This window comes from Platalea leucorodia, assembly GCF_965183815.1.
Source record: "Platalea leucorodia genome assembly, chromosome: 3".
NCBI classification, from domain to species: Eukaryota; Metazoa; Chordata; class Aves; order Pelecaniformes; family Threskiornithidae; genus Platalea; species Platalea leucorodia.
Genome location: NC_138825.1, coordinates 57,834,887 through 57,840,912, shown reverse-complemented (window position 1 = coordinate 57,840,912; position 6,026 = coordinate 57,834,887).

The following is a 6,026-nucleotide window of genomic DNA, read 5'->3' as shown; positions in this document are numbered from 1 at the left end:
ACTGTCCATGTGTATAAAGGGCATAGTGTAACGTGCTGTCTCTTAGCACTACTCTAAGCCTAATGTACGTTATTATGGCTGTGAAAATCTATATTCACATTTAGTTTCTATGAAGAAGCCATATAGAAGAAAGTATCAACCTGTTAGTTTACAATCCCTAGTAAATTATATAATTTGGACTTAACTGTCTACAATATTAGTTATGGAAGAATTTTTGTAGTGTTCGTGGACAAGAGAGATACAGTTCCAACCTAGTTTATCATTTAGTTCAACTCCACAGGTCACCGGACCAAAAAATGAACTCCTACATCTTGTTTAATTGGCTTCTTGGCCAATACATCAATGGCTTATTATCTTTTTTGTCCTACATGAAGTGTTAAGAATGTTCAGCGAACATAGTACCAAAGTCAATATATTCCACTTTATTAAGTACACATAAATAGATCCAATATGAGTAGGATTCTAAGGGATTTTGGGAGGTGAAGATCATCACAAAGATAAAAGAGATTAACAGGCACAGCAACACCTTTGATAGCCATCATTTGTGCTGTCATCATGTATGTGTATAGTTATATTCTGCAATTTGTTTGCATTTTTGAATTTGACAGCTGAGTGAAAGTGCTTTCTGCAGAAACAAGCGAAACATTCAGCACCAGTGCTAAAACAACTAGTGAACTATTTTCATTTCTATTGAATGTTAATATTAAAATGTTGCTAACTGTTGAACCTAAGCAATGAACCTTAACACCTTGAAATTTGCTAAACTTTGTGCTCAAATTGTAACAAAGCATGAATTTATAAATTATTGATCTAGATTTGAATCTTGCTCCTGGTGACTCTGTGTCAATCATGCAGTTACATCGATAGCTGCACAGTAAAAATAACTGTATAACTCTTTTCCAGCATGTAACTAGAGGATTTTTTATTATTATTTCATGGTAGTAGATAATTATTTTCTACAAGCTTTAAGTACAATTCCGTCTCTCCAAGTCACAGATAATTTTTTGTCTTACCTAGACATTTTCTGGTTTAATAGAAAAATATTCCATAGATGTGGAATTGCACAATGCCACAATAGAAAATTATGTCACACAACACTGGGTGTGGAAAGGGCAGCAATGTTCATCTGTCGCAGGTATTCTTCCTTGTTTTTGTTTTGAGAGATGCTCTCTGGTTGCTTCTAGTGGCATCAGCTCAGGTGGGAGAATTTCTACATGGAGTTTTCCAGAATGATTAGATTTCATATCCAAAGGGAATTTCTTTGTCTGTTGACATTACTCAGTGAGTGTTGTCATTTTGAACACTGGGTTCAAAGGCCTTCAGAGTGAAGGGGTAACATAACAGTTGGCTCAGGGAGGATTACCCTTCTCCCAGATCTTGGAACAAATAATGTTGATTAGTACAGCTATGTGTTTGGAGAGAGTGGGTAGCATAAAGTGAAGCTGAATCCATAGCCCTGTCTTGGCCTCTGTGACCTTACACACAATGCTCCATCCAGAGTTTAATGGCTCAGAAAGCTCATCCTGAGCACAACTTGTGGCCCAAATATCTGTGATTGAGCAAGGTCAAGGATCAGCCTCTCCCGAGAAGCAACAAGGGCTGCATCTCCCAACTTGACTGACAACTGTCTGGCTAGGAAAAACTTACCGATTGTCAGCTTGGAAGCTGAAGAGCTTATTAATGTTCAGTGTAGTCATATTTTACTCCTAGCTACCTACCATGTACACTACCCAGTAAATAACTGTGTGTACTCATAAGTTGGCATACAATTCTGCTTGCAGAGTTTGTGCACACAGTAAAAGATACCCAACTAAAAGTGTCCTAATAGTGAAAAGGCCACAAGGTCACTCAGCAATGCATGCCATGTATAAATTTAAAAATACAAAAATGAGCCATAAGCAGGAGTCACTAAAACAATTCCAGGCTCCTTTCTGCCTTGTCCTCCAGACAGTTCCAGATGAAGCTGAACCCAAAGCGAGATCTCTCAGGATCTATCAGAATATAATGATTTTGTCAATTCCTCATGCTGAATAGAGGCAGTAGAGATTAGAGACAATCTTTTCATAAGTCAGTAAGAGATTGTCCTGCTGGGGACAGTTTGTCTTCAGACAGTCTTGATTACAAGCAGGATTGCTGTAATGTTAGCCTCAACAGCCAGAGGAGAGACTGGCTATCTATTGCTAGAACTGTCTTTGCTCAGCTTTTCTTTCCAAACCCACCTCTAAAATATCCCCCCAAATGGTGCCCAGAAGTGATCGTTAGCAGAGTGAGACTCTAGAAAAACTTCTCTTTAGTCTTTCTTGCTGTCACCCTATTTCATAGGCACATCATCCAGAGAGATGAGATGATGCAAAAAATATCTCTGTCGAACAGCAGAAGCTGTGATTCAGGAGTTCCTAACCCTGCTCTCACATCAAATAGTAGAAAGGAATGGCCAAGCACTGATTCACCAGTACGTCCATTGTCAGCCCCTCAGGTGTCTGCATAAGGACGTAAGGATCACCCTTACATCCTCACCAAACATTTTACGTGCTCGAAGAGTGACTAGGCAGGTGAAATGAGCAGAGTAGTCATCTGTTTTCACAGAGAGGAAACTTTCAACAAACAGGAATCACTTGGCAGATACAAATTTTGCTCTTAAATTAGGCACTAGAATGATGTGGTTTATGGAATTATATTCTGATTCAGCAGAGTTATTAAATATGAGTAGTCTCACTGCAGTCAATAATGGAGCAATATAGATTAAATCATCAGTGGTCAGCCAGAGCATTTGGAGAGTTAAAGGTTAAGTGTGAACAGTCTGTTTTGCTGGATTGGGCTTGTGTAGCAAGGCCCTCAGTTGTATGTCTAGCACACCCCATTTACAAATCTACCCCTAAAGAACAGCAATATATAATACAGTATATTTCTTACTTTCTTTTGATTCACTGTTCTGTTGTACGGATAAACGAACAGTTAGCCTTGAAAGTTTCTGATCACTAATGACTCAGATTTTGAGTACAGTGTCAAGCTCAACAAGATTGTCTGAAACATTCTTGGTCTGTTTTTAAATCTTTGTAATGCCTAACATTGGAAGCAGCTCTTAAATCACCTAACCATTCAATGTCTTACAGGTGCCTTGAAAGAACAGGAACACCTATTTATACCTCTGTGAACTGAGTAAATGCATTTAAATGTATGTGATGATATCTAGCCTTCAGTATCCGTAAAATGTCTGTGAGAAGGCATGCAGATGCATGTGCTTTCTTATGGATTAGGGGTGACCAAATCAGGAGAGACTGTTTCAAGCATCTTTTAGGAGCACTATCAGGACATTAAACACTTTCACTTACTTTGTAAAGTCAGGGTAAATCTGCCATTTTCTAACTTATTTGCATTAGTTGAAGCCTGTCTTAACCTACACTGAGCTTTCTCAGTCCCTGTTTCTCTCCTCAGTATTTTTGGTTTTACTGGGGATCTCTCTGGCCTAGAGCAACTTCCCTGGGTTGGTGGAAGAGATTCAAATCTGCAAATGCTTAACTTTGGTGTCTTAGAGAGAGTTTATTTTTTTTTAAGCTAATACATTTCAAACATGGTTAAATGATGTGGGAACATATTTAATGTTCAATTTCTATTTCAGAAGTGATTCAATGCCTAGAAGCAGTTAGATGCTTTGAAAGATTTTATTTAGTGTATATACAAGCACCCAAAAATATGGTTTTTCAGCATGCAGGAATTTTTACAGGAGTCAGTTTTATGTTACTCAAAATGTTCTAAAATATCTGCATCATGTTTTAGTGCATTGTAGAGTTATAAGATTTTGCAAGGCAATTCAAAGTTTTACTAAATGATGTCTGTCATTTAGTACTGACAAAAAGGTGTCTGTATCTTTCCATGACATCTGCCCAAGGGATTACGGAAAAAAAAAGAAAAAAAATCAGTGCTTTGATGCTGGCAAACTAGTGCTGGAGAGCTTATCACACGCAACCCAATCAATTCCTCAAAGTGATTCTCTGGATAACAAAGTCACCTTCTCTGTTACTTGGCAGAACAACAAAAGAATGGGATAGTGTGAAGACCTGTGTATTTTTATCATCATACTTATCCACAGAGAGATGGAACTTACTATGCAACTCAACAGAAAAGCACTAAATGAGAAAAAAAAAAATCTACAATCCCTCTAGAAAAGGTTTAAAGGGAATTCTTCTCTCCTACAAAAATAACTTTAAAAGATCACCAGGGTATACAGCACAAGACCAGAGCATAGGTAAGCTTCCATAGAAGTTAAAAGGAGAAATGAGACACGCAAACTAGACTTCTCTTTCAAGTTGCTTCCCCAGGCTGCGAACTGTCTGGGGGCAAAAGCATGGAATAACACACAGCCCCCACCTAGCACAGCGAGGCCAGAGATCCTCAGTAGAGTCACTGGTGCTGCTGCTACAGTGTGAGGCAGAAAATCAAGCTAGAAAAGCCTCCCCTTTCTTGCCCTGTGTGCTTCAGGAAGAGCTGCTGGCAGCAGTAGCTCACCTGTTGACTGCTGCAGTATTTTTCTCAAAACTCTCTAGCCCAGCTGGATGAAAAATACCAAGTTAATTATAGCTACTATTAATATTCCACTGAAAAAGAGATTAGGATCATGTCATCCTTTCCAACATTCAAAATGGTAAACAAATAATTCCTCACAAAGTCACACAGAAACTCCAAACACTCAACTGCTTTGAAAACTCAATTTTATTAAGAGAGCCAAATGAAGATATAGGTATTTTGCCTGAGTTTTAAAACACTATGTAAGGCTGATTTCTAGAGTTCTGTTCTCTGCTTTGTGAAGTTATATCAATGCTGTTTTCCTTAATCTGCTCTGGACTTGGCGGAGGTAAATTTCCAATTAGTGTTTTCTTTCTTTTTTTTTTTCCAGAAGCTGTACTGCATCATAGACATCACCTAATTTTATCAAGTGCCTATAGATCAGGGATCTGGCATGTGTCATTTCACCTCTGAGAGAATATTTCCAGTAAATGTGGTTTTCAGTTTATACTTAAGAATGGATGTTGAGATGACTCAAAAACTTCATGGTAAATTGCAAGTGAACTTTAAAAATTTGATTTGGCAAAGATGGTGCATGTTCGGTGTGTTACAGTATGATAATCAGTAGCTGTCCGAAGAGGTGATACGCAGTTCTTCGGTAGGGAAAGGTCAAGGAATATAGCATGAGCTACTTTTGTAAATATGCTGGAACATAACTACTGTCAGACAGAGAGCTGTCAAGTTTTGTCTTCTATATGAAACCAGAACTGGAGCAATTGGTTTTGTGCACATGGACAATAATAGAATAGTGTTTCTCTTTATGAAGAGGAGTAGTAGCTCTGCTCACTTCAGGACTTGTTGTCAGGATATCTGGAGGTTGATCAAAGCTCTGCCTACCACTCCCTGTCTGATTCTGGGAGCACCCTTTTAATCACTGCCTCTCACTGTGAAAATGCATTACATGCAAAATTATTGCGAAGCTTAATTCATTGCTTGAGAATGCTTTGCAATCTTGAAATCTGCAGTAATAAGGTTTTTTAATTCAGCTCTTCTTTCCAGTATTTTAAATTGAAGTAAAAGGCTAGAAGAGACCACTACAGTGAGCAAGTATAATCTTTTGCATATCAAACACCTGATGATTCCTGAATCCCGCAGTTCAATTTGGGGGTTGATCCTGTGCAATGTACTTTGGTCCCAATGCAATAAAATGTGCATGAGTTCATTTAAGCATGAACCTTATAGTGATTGCCCATCTACTTAGAGCAAGCATTTGCTCAAACACTTTGTGGATTGAAGTCTAAGTACTTGGAAACCAGTGGATTTAAAATCTGTAAGCACTGTTATTCGTGAGAGACATTCTCACTTGTAATCCTTGGAAGGTGTTTTCATAAGGCAAATTCCATCTCTGACTTCATATAACATCTTCAGCTTTGGGGTGTCTCTTCACAGAAGCAGAGGAAGGACCAAGTCCTCATTCACACTTCCAACTACATCAGCTTGCATAATTAAAGATGATACCCTTC